This window comes from Heloderma suspectum, chromosome 2 (assembly GCF_057233095.1).
Source record: "Heloderma suspectum isolate Gila_16-S chromosome 2, 16-S_ref, whole genome shotgun sequence".
Lineage (NCBI taxonomy): Eukaryota > Metazoa > Chordata > Lepidosauria > Squamata > Helodermatidae > Heloderma > Heloderma suspectum.
Window position 1 is genome coordinate 336486805 of NC_139459.1, and position 12113 is coordinate 336498917.

Below are 12113 nucleotides of genomic sequence, written 5' to 3' on the forward strand. Positions count from 1 at the left end.
TTGTTGAGGGTGAAAGTGGAGAGTGCAAAAACTGGTTTGAAACTCAACATTAAAAAAACTAAGATCATGGCATCTGGCCCCATCACTTCCTGGCATATAGAAGGGGAAGAAATGGAAGCAGTGACAGATTTTACTTTCTTGGGCTCCAAGATCACCACAGACGGTGTCTGTAGCCATGAAATTAAAAGACGCTCGCTCCTTGGGAGGAAAGCTATGGCAAACCTAGACAGCATAGTAAGAAGCAGAGACATCACCTTGCTGACAAAGGTTCGTATAATCAAAGCTATGGTTGTCCCAGTAGCAACATATGGCTGTAAGAGCTGGACTATAAGGAAAGCTGAGTGCCGAAGAATTGATGCTTTCGAACTGTGGTGCTGGAGAAGACTCTTATGAGACCCCTGGACTGCAAGGAGGTCAAATCAGTCAATCTTAAAGGAAATCCACCCTGACTGCTCAATGGAAGGGCAGATACTGGAGCTGAAGCTCAAATATTTTGGCCACCTAATGCGAAGAGAAAACTCCCTGGAAAAGACCCTGATGCTGGGAAAGACTGAAGGCAAAAGGAGAAGGGGATAGCAGAGGATGAGATGGCTAGATAGCATCACCGATGCAATGAATATGGACTTGAGCACACTCCGGGAGACAGTGGAGGACAGGAAGGCCTGGCATGCTATGGTCCATGGGGTCACAAAGAGTCGGACACGACTGAACAACTGAACCACAACAACAACGAACAAAGCCATGTCTTGCAAGCAGCTTTCACTATCGTGCATTTTTGTACATCATCTTCACGAATATATGATTTTTTGCACAATTCTCTCTAATATATGCATTTTGTATGGTTTTCTTTTATTGGAGAACTGCATCACAAAATTCAGACAAGTGTGAATACCAAAGGATCGCTACACTTTGTTTTTTGTCTTGGTTCAGAAAGTGCAAAATTGGTAGGTTTACATTAAAATGCCAACTGAACAAATTTCTCCCCCATCCCTAATGCAAGAACAATAAAACTGATATACCAAAAAGAATTTTTGGGGGGCAGGGACTGCCCATTCAAACAAAGAACTGACATCAGTATCACATAAAGAAAAGTGATTTCGGGTTGGGTTCACTTGTCGTTTGGTTGATTCATTGTTATAATTATTAATTAATGGGTTGTGTTGCCTGCTGTTGATCTACAACACCCAGTAGAATATCTGATTGCCTGTCGGCTTCTCTTCATCTATAATTAAGGTCAGTGTGTACATTACGGCAGAGCAGCTGAAACAGTGTGCAGCCCTGCTTGGCCAAGGCCCCACAGGCAAGGGAGTGGGGTGCACAGCAGTACTCTCAAAGCCTTGGCCTTGGTTGAATGAGAGGAATCTGAAGGGCTGCAGGCAGTGGTGCAGACATTACACAGAGTACTTGGAAAGGGTTCTTTCACTTAGAAAGAATATCCAACGTTCCCTGTAGAATAGCCTTCCTGAAGGTGATGCCCTTCCCAGTGTGTCGGAGTGCAACCTCCATCATCCCCTGCCACCTGACTGGGGGTGATGGGAGTGGTAGTCCAACACATTGGGATGGTGCCAGCTTGGGCTGCAGAGAGGTTTGTAAACTCTGGCAGCAGCACTGCCTGATATCCGAGGCTGACGTGTGGCTGGTCAGGAGAGCCGAGGTTCTAATGAGGAAAGGACTCTGACTTCGCAGCCCTGTCTACGCTATCAGAAAGCCTTGGGCCGTTTTGTATGTTGATGAAAATAAACCAGGATGGAATTTTCAATAAAGATTTGACTGGATGAGCCTGAAAGAGAGACTGGCAGCAATAGGCGGAATTTAATCCGCAGAGCTGAAAAAGCCTCATTGCATATGCTGTCCCAGGGGTAGGCACCCTGATGCCCTCCAGATGTTTTGGACTACAACTCCCATGCACCCCAGCAAGCATGGCCAATGGTTGGGGATTATGAGTGTTGTAGTCCAATATGTCTGCAGGGTACCAGGTTGCCTACTCTAGCTGTAACCAGAAGTCATCTTTTGGATTTGTTGATGCTGTGATGCTACTTTCTAATTTGAAATGGGAAAGTAGCTGGACAGGGTTTACATCCTTGTTCTGTCTGTGCCCTACTTCTCCAAGCAGTGAGAAATTCCAGGGGTGCAGCACTTACCCAGGTTTCCTTTGGAAGGAGGTCAATGCAGGCGGATAGAAAACCCATTCACAGAAATCTGACAGAAAGCCCCAAACAAAAGATTGCTACACTCATTTTGGGTTGTAGGGTTCCCTAAGTGTGGGGCAGGCCTTTTTTGAAGGGAGGCATGGGACATCTGGAGGGTGGGCATGAAGTTTCAAGGAGAAATAAGATCCTGAGGCACATGGTGCCTCTTCATCCCTCCCAGCTAAGGTTTGGCAGCTGCCACAGCGTTCAAGAAATAGGCAAGGCAGGCCTGGTATGAGGCACCAAGGGTAAGAGGCAATGTTTAAGAGAGGGAAGGAATCCAGCAAAGCCTTCCCCACCCCTGCCCTCAGCAGCCGATGCCTTGCATCACAGCCACTATCCCTGTCATGTTTTGAAGAGGTGCCCCGCCCTAGGTGGAAATGCTCTTGGCCACCCATGAAGTAGCCAGAGGCCAGATGTACTTGTGCAAAGATCTTCTGCTCATGTTGAGTTTGGTGGCTCAGAAAGTAGAGTAGTTTTTGAGAACTGGAAGCGGCAGGGGGGGGGGCTGTTTCTAGATCCAAAACGTTTGAGAAAGATGTAAGAAGAAGACAGATTGCCAGGCAACCCCAGGAGGAGACTAGATCAGGGGTTGTATAAGTGGTAAATGACATTCTGAGAAAGAGAGAGAAGAGACAGAGAACTGTGAGATTGGGATCTTCTTTTCTCACCTGGTAAGAGATGCAGACTGCAAGGGGGAAATGCAAAGAGATTTTGCAGCGATACTAAGATTACCCTTAGTAGTGTCTCCATCCCAATATAGAGCCTGTTGGAAGAAGGGCCTGTTTACTACCAGAGACACCTGGCTGAGGCTGTGACTAGGTTCGCATGATCACCGCAATCCACTGTGGCTTATTTAGGCCATGGTGGCTTGTGGCGCATGCTGGGCAACTTTTGAATATTCCAGCCATGACTGCAGTTTGTTGCGTAATCCAACCCTGGTGAGGGTCAGCTGCTGGCATGATTAACAAACCACTCAGAGCCCATGGGCTGTTTGAGGGTTGTGGGGAGTTTGTTAACCATGTCAACAACACACCCTCACCACGTATGGATGACCGAACAAGCCACAGTTGTGGCTTGAGTATTCAAAATCATCAGCCACCCACACTGCAACCCAGTGTGGCTTAAATAAGCCATGGTAGGCTGCTTGATCGTGTGAACCAGCCCTCCTTCACCCCTCCCCTTCCAGGTATTTAAAGGCTGCTTCTGGCAGAGGCCATGTTTGGCACAGAGCCTGCTGGAGGGAGTTTATCACCAGGGACACCTGGCGGAGCCTGTCTACCCTGCCCGCCCAGGTATCTCCAGGGCTCTTGGCCTTTGGCTCTTAGCCTGTGGCATCGCTTGGGAGAACAGGCTGGGCAATGGGAGCACTGCTGGCTAGGGGTGGACAAAAGTCACTTACCTGTCCTCGAAGCTTGTTCGCGGTGGGGGGGAGGCGCTTCGCTGCTCCCCCTGCGAAGTTCAGGCCAGGGGGGGAGGCTTCCCGCCTCGCCCGGCTGAAATTCAGGCTGGGGGGGAGGCTTCCCGCCTTGCCCGGCCGAAATTCAGGCCGGGGAGGAGGCGCCTCGCCTCGCCCGGCCACGAACTCAAAAGTTTTTTTTTTTTAAAAAAAACGCCCCCGTGATAGGCTATGTGATGATTAACGTAGCCTATCACGGCTAGATCTGCAAAGTCAGCCATGATAGGCGACGTTAATCGTCACGTAGCCTATCACGGGTGACTTTTAAAAAAAAAAAGCGCGTACGCAAATGGCGGTCCCCATAGGGAGCCGCCATTCACGTTCCTTATTTGGTCGCTGTAGTCTACGTAAATCTTTACGTAGACTACGGCGAAAATAAGGGCAACGCAAATAGCGTTGCCCTTATTTTCGCCATAGTCTACGTAAATCTTTACATAGACTACAGCAACCAAATAAGGAACGGGAATGGCGGCTCCCTATGGGGGCCGCCATTATCCGTACGCGCTTTTGTTTTGTTTTTTTAAAATCACCCGTGATAGGCTACGTGACGATTTACGTAGCCTATCACGGCTGACTTTGCAGATCTAGCCGTGATAGGCTACGTTAATCGTCACGTAGCCTATGACGGGGGCGTGTTTTTTTTCTTTTATTGGAATGGCGGGGGCGGCAGCCGGTCAAAAGACCGGCTGCCACTCCCGCCCCGGACAAACACCCGCCGAACCGCCGGCCGGACCCGCCGCCGGGAGGGACATTCGGCAAAGGTAAGTCCCGTCCCAGGGGGGGCGCGGGGGCGGGGGGGTGGAGAATTTCTCCCTGAAACTTGTTCGGGGGGCCGAACACGTTGGCGCTCGGCCCCCCGAAGTTTCGGGGAGAAATTCTCCGCCATCCCTACTGCTGGCGTACAGGGATTCTCCAGCTTCTGCCTCCTGAGCCTTGCCTGCCTGCTTCAGGAAACATACAGATACCAGCAGAGCTGGGCCTCCACAGCCATTCAGCTCAATACACCCTGGCGACTAGCAGCAGCAGCGGGGAGAACAGAGGAGCCACAGCGGACATTCAGGTCCTCTAGCGCTTGGTCCTTGTTAGGTGTTGCACTGAGGGCTCTCGGTTTTATACGGTAATTGAAACACGGGCCTGGGAAATTCATTGGATAATCTCGGGAGGGGGGAGGGGGTGCCCCTATTAGCGTGGGCATGAGTGGGGAGAGGCATGGCACTGGGGGATTAATAGCCAGCTGAGGAGAAGAGGGGCCAGGCACCTTACACCTTACACTCACAGCTATCCTCTCTTCTGCTTCTTCCCCCAAGCAGGTGGTTCCTGGCTGCCTTACCAGCTTGCCCTTGGGCCTGATGCTGCTGAACGGCAGGCTGGTCAAAAGCAAAATCTCCCTCATCCACGATTTAGGGCGCAATCCTATTGAGATGGACGTCAGCCTCTGGACTCAGATCCCCTCCTCCACGCTCCGCCCGCCCTGCATTCTTGGCTAGACACGCAATTTCACATGTCTAGCTGGGACTTCAGAGAGGGGGTGGGAACGGGCCTGGAGACCCCTTGGGAAGAAACTCAAAGGGGCTTCCACAGTCTCCTCCTCTCCCCGACCCCAGGAACTCCCCACCCCCTGTAGCAATTTTATGAGCATGGAGAGGCAGCTGCTGCAATTCTGTCCGTGCAGGTGGGGAGGGGCAGGGAGTGCGGTTCCCTGGCTCTGAGCTCGGAGCACTCCCTGCCCCTGCCCCTCGGAGCACTCCCTGCTCCCTGGCTCTGAGCTCGGTGCAGGAGAAGCCACCACCACCGGGGAAAAGGCGTGCCTGCTGCTGCTGGGCCTGCTGCTGCCGCCGCCGCCGCCGCCGCCACCACCACCACCACCACACCAGGCCTTCCCTGTAGACTTCTGCCTGGCAGACCGCCAATCCCTGCAGGACCAGGCCCCCAGGTACCGAGCTAGCTGTGCTGTTCCACCTGCCCCTTCCTGGAGGGGCTACATAAGCTGGCTGGCTGAGGTGGCCTAGGAGAGCCAGGGCCTGCAGGAGAAGCCACCACCACCGGGGAAGAGGCGTGCCTGCTGCCGCTGGGCCTGCTGCTGCTGCTGCTGCCGCTGCCGCCACTGCCGCCACCAGGCCTTCCCTGTGAACTCCCGCCTGGCATTATTTTTAAGGGGATTTTTAATTGTTTTGTTGGTTTGTTTTTTGTTTTGTTTTTTTTCTGGGGGATTTTGTTGTGTTTTTAGGGGTGGGTAGCCTGCCTGATAGGTGGGAGCAAGGGGGCATGTGTCCACCTGACGGAGGCAGTGGGGGGAGTGTTGGGGGCCAGAACATACCGAGGCGGAGCGCTAGGGGCAGGCCATGCCAGATAAGGGGAACAAGGGAGAAATATGTAGTATCTGTCCCCTGTTACGGGCCTGTCCACAGCCAAAGGATGCTGGGGGAGGCGTGACCCCATCTTCTGGCCTTCGTTTGCTGCTCTGCAATGCCAGGTCTGTTACCCAGAAAACCTCCCTCATTCATGACATGATCTGGGATGAGGGTGCAGACCTGGCATGTATTACGGAGACCTGGCTGGCTGAGGCTGCTGCTCCAACCCTTGCAGCCATGTGTCCAGCCGGATTTTCGTATGCACAGCAGCCGAGGGCTGGGGATCGGGGAGGGGGAGTGGCTGTTATCTATCGAGAGTCCTTGGTCTTCACCAGACCCCCTCTCCGGGAGACCAAGGTTGCTGAGTGCATGTACTGGAGGTTGGGCCCGAAGGACAGTCTGGGGATTCTGCTCATGTACCGTCCACCCCACTGCACGACTGACTCCCTGGCCGAGGTGCTTGAGGTGGTCTCTGATGTGCGTGTGCAGTCCCCTAACTTACTGGTGTTGGGGGACTTCAACATACATTCGGAGGCCATCCTCACAGGAGCACCTCGGGACTTCATGGAGACCATGGCCTCGTGGGAGCTGCACCATATTCCAACTGGGCCCATCCATGTAGCTGGTCATGCACTAACCTTGTGTTTGTTTCTGGAGAAGTGGGGAGTGATCTGGAAGTCGGGGGTATATCCACCACCCCCTTGTCATGGTCAGATCACTATCTGGTGACGTTGGACTTCTCGGTTCCACAACCCCTCCGCAGGGGTGGAGGACCCATTAAAATGGTCTGCCCAAGGCGTCTTATGGATCCAAATAGATTCCTGAACGCACTTGGGGATTTTCTGGGGCATGCCAACGGCCACTCGGTCGAGACCCTGGTGGGTGGGTGGAATGCTGCAATCACTGGGGCATTAGATCAGGTGGATCCGAAACACCCTCTCCCCCTGAACAGGGCTCAGACTGCACCATGGTTCAATCTGCGGTTACGAGCTCTGAAACAGGAGGTGAGACGGCTGGAGCGCCGGTGGCGGAAGTCTCGCTCCAAAGACCATCAGATACAGGCTAGAGCTGTATCTTCAGCCTATCACGTGGCAGTGAAAGCAGCAAAAAAGGAATATTATGCTGCCTCTATCCCGTCTACAGAGTGCTGTCCCAGGAGGCTGTTCCAAGTGGTCCAGAGCCTGGTCAGTCTTGTGGCTCCGGAACCACTGGAGCATTCTAAGGCCTCCTGTGAGGCCTTGGCAAGGCACTTTGCAGATAAAATTGATCAGATTAGGTGTGTTACTCTGCACGCTGTGGATACAGTTAGTGAGCAAGAGGCGGCCTGTGGCAAACCGGTTTTGTGGGATCGGTTCCAGCTTCTTCCTCCTAGTGAAGTGGACAAGGTGCTTTCATCTGTAAGGCCGACCACCTGCTTACTTGATCCTTGCCCATCTTGGCTCATTATGGGCTGCAGAGAGAGACTGGGTGAGGGGATCAGGGTGGTGATGAATGCCTCCCTTGAGGAGGGAGTGATGCCATCAGCCCTCAAGGAGGCAGTGATAAGACCGCTCTTAAAGAAGCCCTCCTTGGATCCTCAAGTTCTGAACAACTTTCGCCCAGTCTCAAATCTGCCATTTTGGGGCAAGGTGATTGAGCGGGTGGTGGTGATGCAGTTGAAGGCACACTTGGAAGAAACTGATTATCTAGACCCATTTCAGTCGGGCTTCAGGCCTGGGCATGGGACAAAAACGGCCTTGGTCGCCTTGGTGGATGATCTGAGGTGGGCTCTGGATAGGGGCAAATGCTCCTTCCTTGTTCTCCTCGACCTCTCAGTGGCTTTTGATACCATTGACCACGATGGCAAAAAGGGAGTTATTTTCCACCACCATTACATCTTCTCAGTGTCATCTACCAGAGCTTTTCTGAGTGGTTCATGGCCTGCTACAATATGGGCCACAGAGAGAGATGGTGGAAACCTCAATAGCACACTGTTACAAGTTTGTGCATAAGCTATGCCGTGCAGGGCCACCCAAAGCCGAAAGGACACTCAGCTGTGGATGTGTCTGGTGGTGAAAAGAAAATCCGATGCTGTAAAGAACAATATTGTTTAGGAACCTGGAATGTAAGATCAATGACTCAAGGTAAGCTGGAGGTGGTCAAACATGAGATGGCAAGATTGAACATCGACATCTTGGGAATCAGCGAACTAAAATGGACAGGCATGGGCGAATTTAATTCAGGTGACCATCATATCTACTATTGTGGGCAAGAATCCCTTAGAAGAAATGGAGTAGCACTCATAGTCAACAAAAGGGTGGGAAAAGCAGTATTGGGGTACAATCTTAAAAACGATAGAATGATCTCAGTACGAATCCAAGGCAAACCATTCAACATCACAGTAATTCAAGTCTATGCCCCAACCACTGATGCCGAAGAAGCTGAGGTTGATCGGTTCTATGAAGACCTACAACACCTTCTAGAACTAACACCAAAAAAAGATGTCCTCTTCATCATAGGGGATTGGAATGCTAAAGTAGGAAGTCAAGAAATCACCGGGATAACAGGCAAGCATGGCCTTGGTGTACAAAATGAAGCAGGACAAAGGCTAATAGAGTTTAGCCAAGAGAACACGCTGATCATAGCAAACACTCTTTTCCAACAGCACAAGAGACGACTCTACACATGGACATCACCAGATGGTCAATATCGAAATCAGATTGATTATGTCCTTTGCAGCCAAAGATGGAGAAGCTCTATACAGTCAGTAAAAACAAGACCTGGAGCTGACTGTGGCTCAGATCATGAGCTGCTTCTTGCAAAATTTCGGCTTAAATTGAAGAACGTAGGGAAAACCACTAAACCATTCAGGTATGACGTAAATCATATCCCTTATGAATACACGGTGGAGGTGAGGAATAGATTTCAGGGATTAGACCGGATAGACAGAGTGCCTGAGGAACTATGGACGGAGGTCCGTAACACTGTTCAGGAGGCAGCAACGAAATCCATCCCAAAGAAAAAGAAATGCAAGAAAGCAAAGTGGCTGTCTGATGAGGCTTTACAAGTAGCTGAGGAAGAAGGGAAGCGAAAAGCAAGGGAGAAAGGGGAAGATATATCCAACTGAATGCAGAGTTCCAGAGAATAGCAAGGAGAGACAAGAAGGCCTTCTTAAATGAACAATGCAAAGAAATCGAGGAAAACAACAGAATGGGAAAGACCCTTGAGATCTCTTCAAGAAAATTGGAGATCTCAAGGGAACGTTTTGTGCAAAGACTGGCATGATAAAGGACAAAGAAGGCAGGGACCTAACAGAAGCAGACGAGATTAAGAAGAGGTGGAAAAAATACAGAGAGGAACTATACAGGAAAGATCTGAATGTCCCTGATAGCCATGATAGTGCGGTCACTGAACTTGAGCCGGACATCCTAGAAAGTGAAGTCAAGTGGGCCTTAGGAAGCATTAGTAACAACAAAGCTAGTGGAGATGACATTATTCCAGCTGAGCTATTTAAAATCCTAAAAGATGATGCTGTTAAAGTGCTGCATTCAATATGCCAACAAATTTGGAACACTCAACAATGGCCGCAAGACTGGAAAAGGTCAGTTTACATTCCAATTCCAAAGAAGGGCAACGCCAAAGAGTGTTCAAACTACCGCACAATTGCGCTCATTTCACATGCCAACAAGGTTATGCTCAAAATCCTCCAAGCTAGGCTTCAGCAGTATGCGAACCGAGAACTACCGGAAGTACAAGCTGGGTTTCGAAGAGGCAGAGGAACTAGAGATCAAATCGCCAACATTCGCTGCATCATGGCGAAAGCAAGAGAATTCCAGAAAAACGTCTATTTCTGCTTCATTGACTACACTAAAGCCTTTGATTGTGTGGATCACAACAAACTGTGGCAAATTCTTAAAGTGATGGGAGTACCAGACCACCTTACCCGTCTCCTGAGAAACCTGTACGAGGGTCAAGAAGCAACAGTAAGAACCAGACATGGAACAACCGATTGGTTCAAAATTGAGAAAGGAGTATGACAAGGCTGCATATTGACACCCTGCTTATTTAACTTATATGCAGAGTACATCATGAGAAATGCCAGGTTGGATGAATCAGAGGTCGGAATTAAGATTGCTGGGAGAATTATCAACAACCTCTGATATGCAGACGATACCACCCTAATGGCAGAAAGTGAAGAGGATCTCAAGAGCCTCTTGTTGAGGGTGAAAGAGGAGAGTGCAAAAGCTGGTTTGAAACTCAACATTAAAAAAACTAAGATCATGGCATCTGGCCCCATCACCTCCTGGCATATAGAAGGGGAAGAAATGGAAACAGTGACAGATTTTACTTTCTTGGGCTCCAAGATCACCGCAGACAGTAACTGTAGCCATGAAATTAAAAGACGCTTGCTCCTTGGGATGAAAGCTATGGCCAACCTAGACAGCATAGTAAGAAGCAGAGACATCACCTTGCCGACAAAGGTCCATCTAATCAAAGCTATGGTTTTCCCAGTAGTAATGTATGGCTGTGAGAGCTGGCTTATAAGGAAGGCTGAGCGCCGAAGAATTGATGCTTTCGAACTGTGGTGCTGGAGAAGACTCTTACGAGTCCCCTGACTGCAAGGAGGTCAAATCAGTCCATCCTAAAGGAAATCAACCCTGACTGCTCATTAGAAGGACAGATACTGAAGCTGAAGCTCAAATATTTTGGCCACCTAATGTGAAGAGAAAACTCTCTGGAAAAGACCCTGATGCTGGGAAAGACTGAAGGCAAAAGGAGAAGGGGACGGCAGAGGATGAGATGGCTAGATAGCATCACCGATGCAATGAATATGAACTTGAGCACACTCCGGGAGAGAGTGCAGGACAGGAAGGCCTGGCGTGCTATGGTCCATGGGGTCACGAAGAGTCGGACACGACTGAACGACTGAACAACAACAACAACAACAAGTTTGTGCAACATTTTGAAGATAAAGTCACAATTAATGCAGAGCACCATCTGGTCGTTTTATTGGATGAGTTTCAGTTGTTGAGGCCCGAGGATGTGGACAAGGCGCCTGGACAAGTCCGGTTGACCCCCTGTGTGCTTGACCCTTGCCCTTCATGGCTTATTGCATCTAATAGGAAGGGGGTGCCCAGCTGGGTCCAGAAGGTTGTAAATTCCTCTTTGAGAGAAGGGGTGGTACCAGCTTTTTAAAAAGAGGTGGTAATTAGGCCACTCCTGAAAAAGCCTAATCTGGCCCTGGATGTAGGGATGTATGAAAGTCACTTACCTTTCCGCGAATTATGTTGATGGGGGGGGGGAGGCGTTCCATCCCTCCCCCTGGAATCCTCGACCGGGGGGGAGGCGATCCGTTCCTCCACCCCGGAATCCTCCACGGCTGGCTGTGCTCCGCGGCAGCTCCACGGAGCAGCCGGCCAGGTCCAGGCCAGAGCCATCCACAGCCGGATTTCCGGCCGCAGAGGGCTTTGGGTAAAAAAAAAAAAACCAAAAAAACCCACATACGCAAATGGCAGCGGCTACAGCCGCTGCCATTTGCATTCCTTATTTTTGGCCGTCTTAGTCTACATAAATATTTACATAGACTATGACGGCGAAAATAAAGGGGAATGCAAATAGCATAGCGGGCGCTATTTGCATCCCTTTTTGATTCACCGTTTTAGCCTACGTAAATATTTACGTATCCGTAGCCGCCGCCATTTGCGTATGCGGTTGTTGTTGTTCTTTTTACCCAGCCATGATAGGCTACGTAAATCTTTACGTAGCCTATCACATCTTGTAAAAAAAAAAAAAAAAAACCCTGACAAGACTGCAAATGGCGGCGGCCAGTCGGAAGACCAGCCGCCGCAGCTGCCACCGCTGGAGCCGCCGCTGCCCGGAACATCCGCCCCAGGTAAGTCTTGTCCTGGGGGGGGATCCGTGGGGGGGGCGGGGGGCAGGCCGTTCCGCCACGGAGTTCGGGGGGCCGAATGCACTGGCATTCGGCCTCACCAAGATCTGTGACGGAATTCTCTGACATCCCTACCTGGATGATGTTAGCAACTATAGGCCAATAGCCAACCTATCTTTCCTGGGCAAGTTGTTTGAGCAGGTGGTTGCTGGTCAACTCCAGGCATTCTTGAATGAAACTGATTA

The 12113-nt window shown here is 50.5% G+C and overlaps 1 protein-coding gene across 2 annotated transcripts in view; it reads left to right on the forward strand.

Annotated features, from left to right (window-relative positions):
• The first annotated feature begins 4299 nt into the window (after positions 1-4299).
• Positions 4300-12113, forward strand: part of LOC146355072 (monoacylglycerol lipase ABHD6-like) — a 33467-nt gene continuing 25653 nt past the window's right edge. The window contains exon 1 of one of the 2 annotated variants that reach the window (XM_084840563.1): positions 4300-4409. The gene's annotated coding sequence lies outside the window, so the exon portion shown is untranslated. Of the gene's footprint in view, positions 4410-5411; positions 5582-12113 lie in introns of those variants that run through there. The other variant, XM_084840564.1, reaches the window with a different exon arrangement.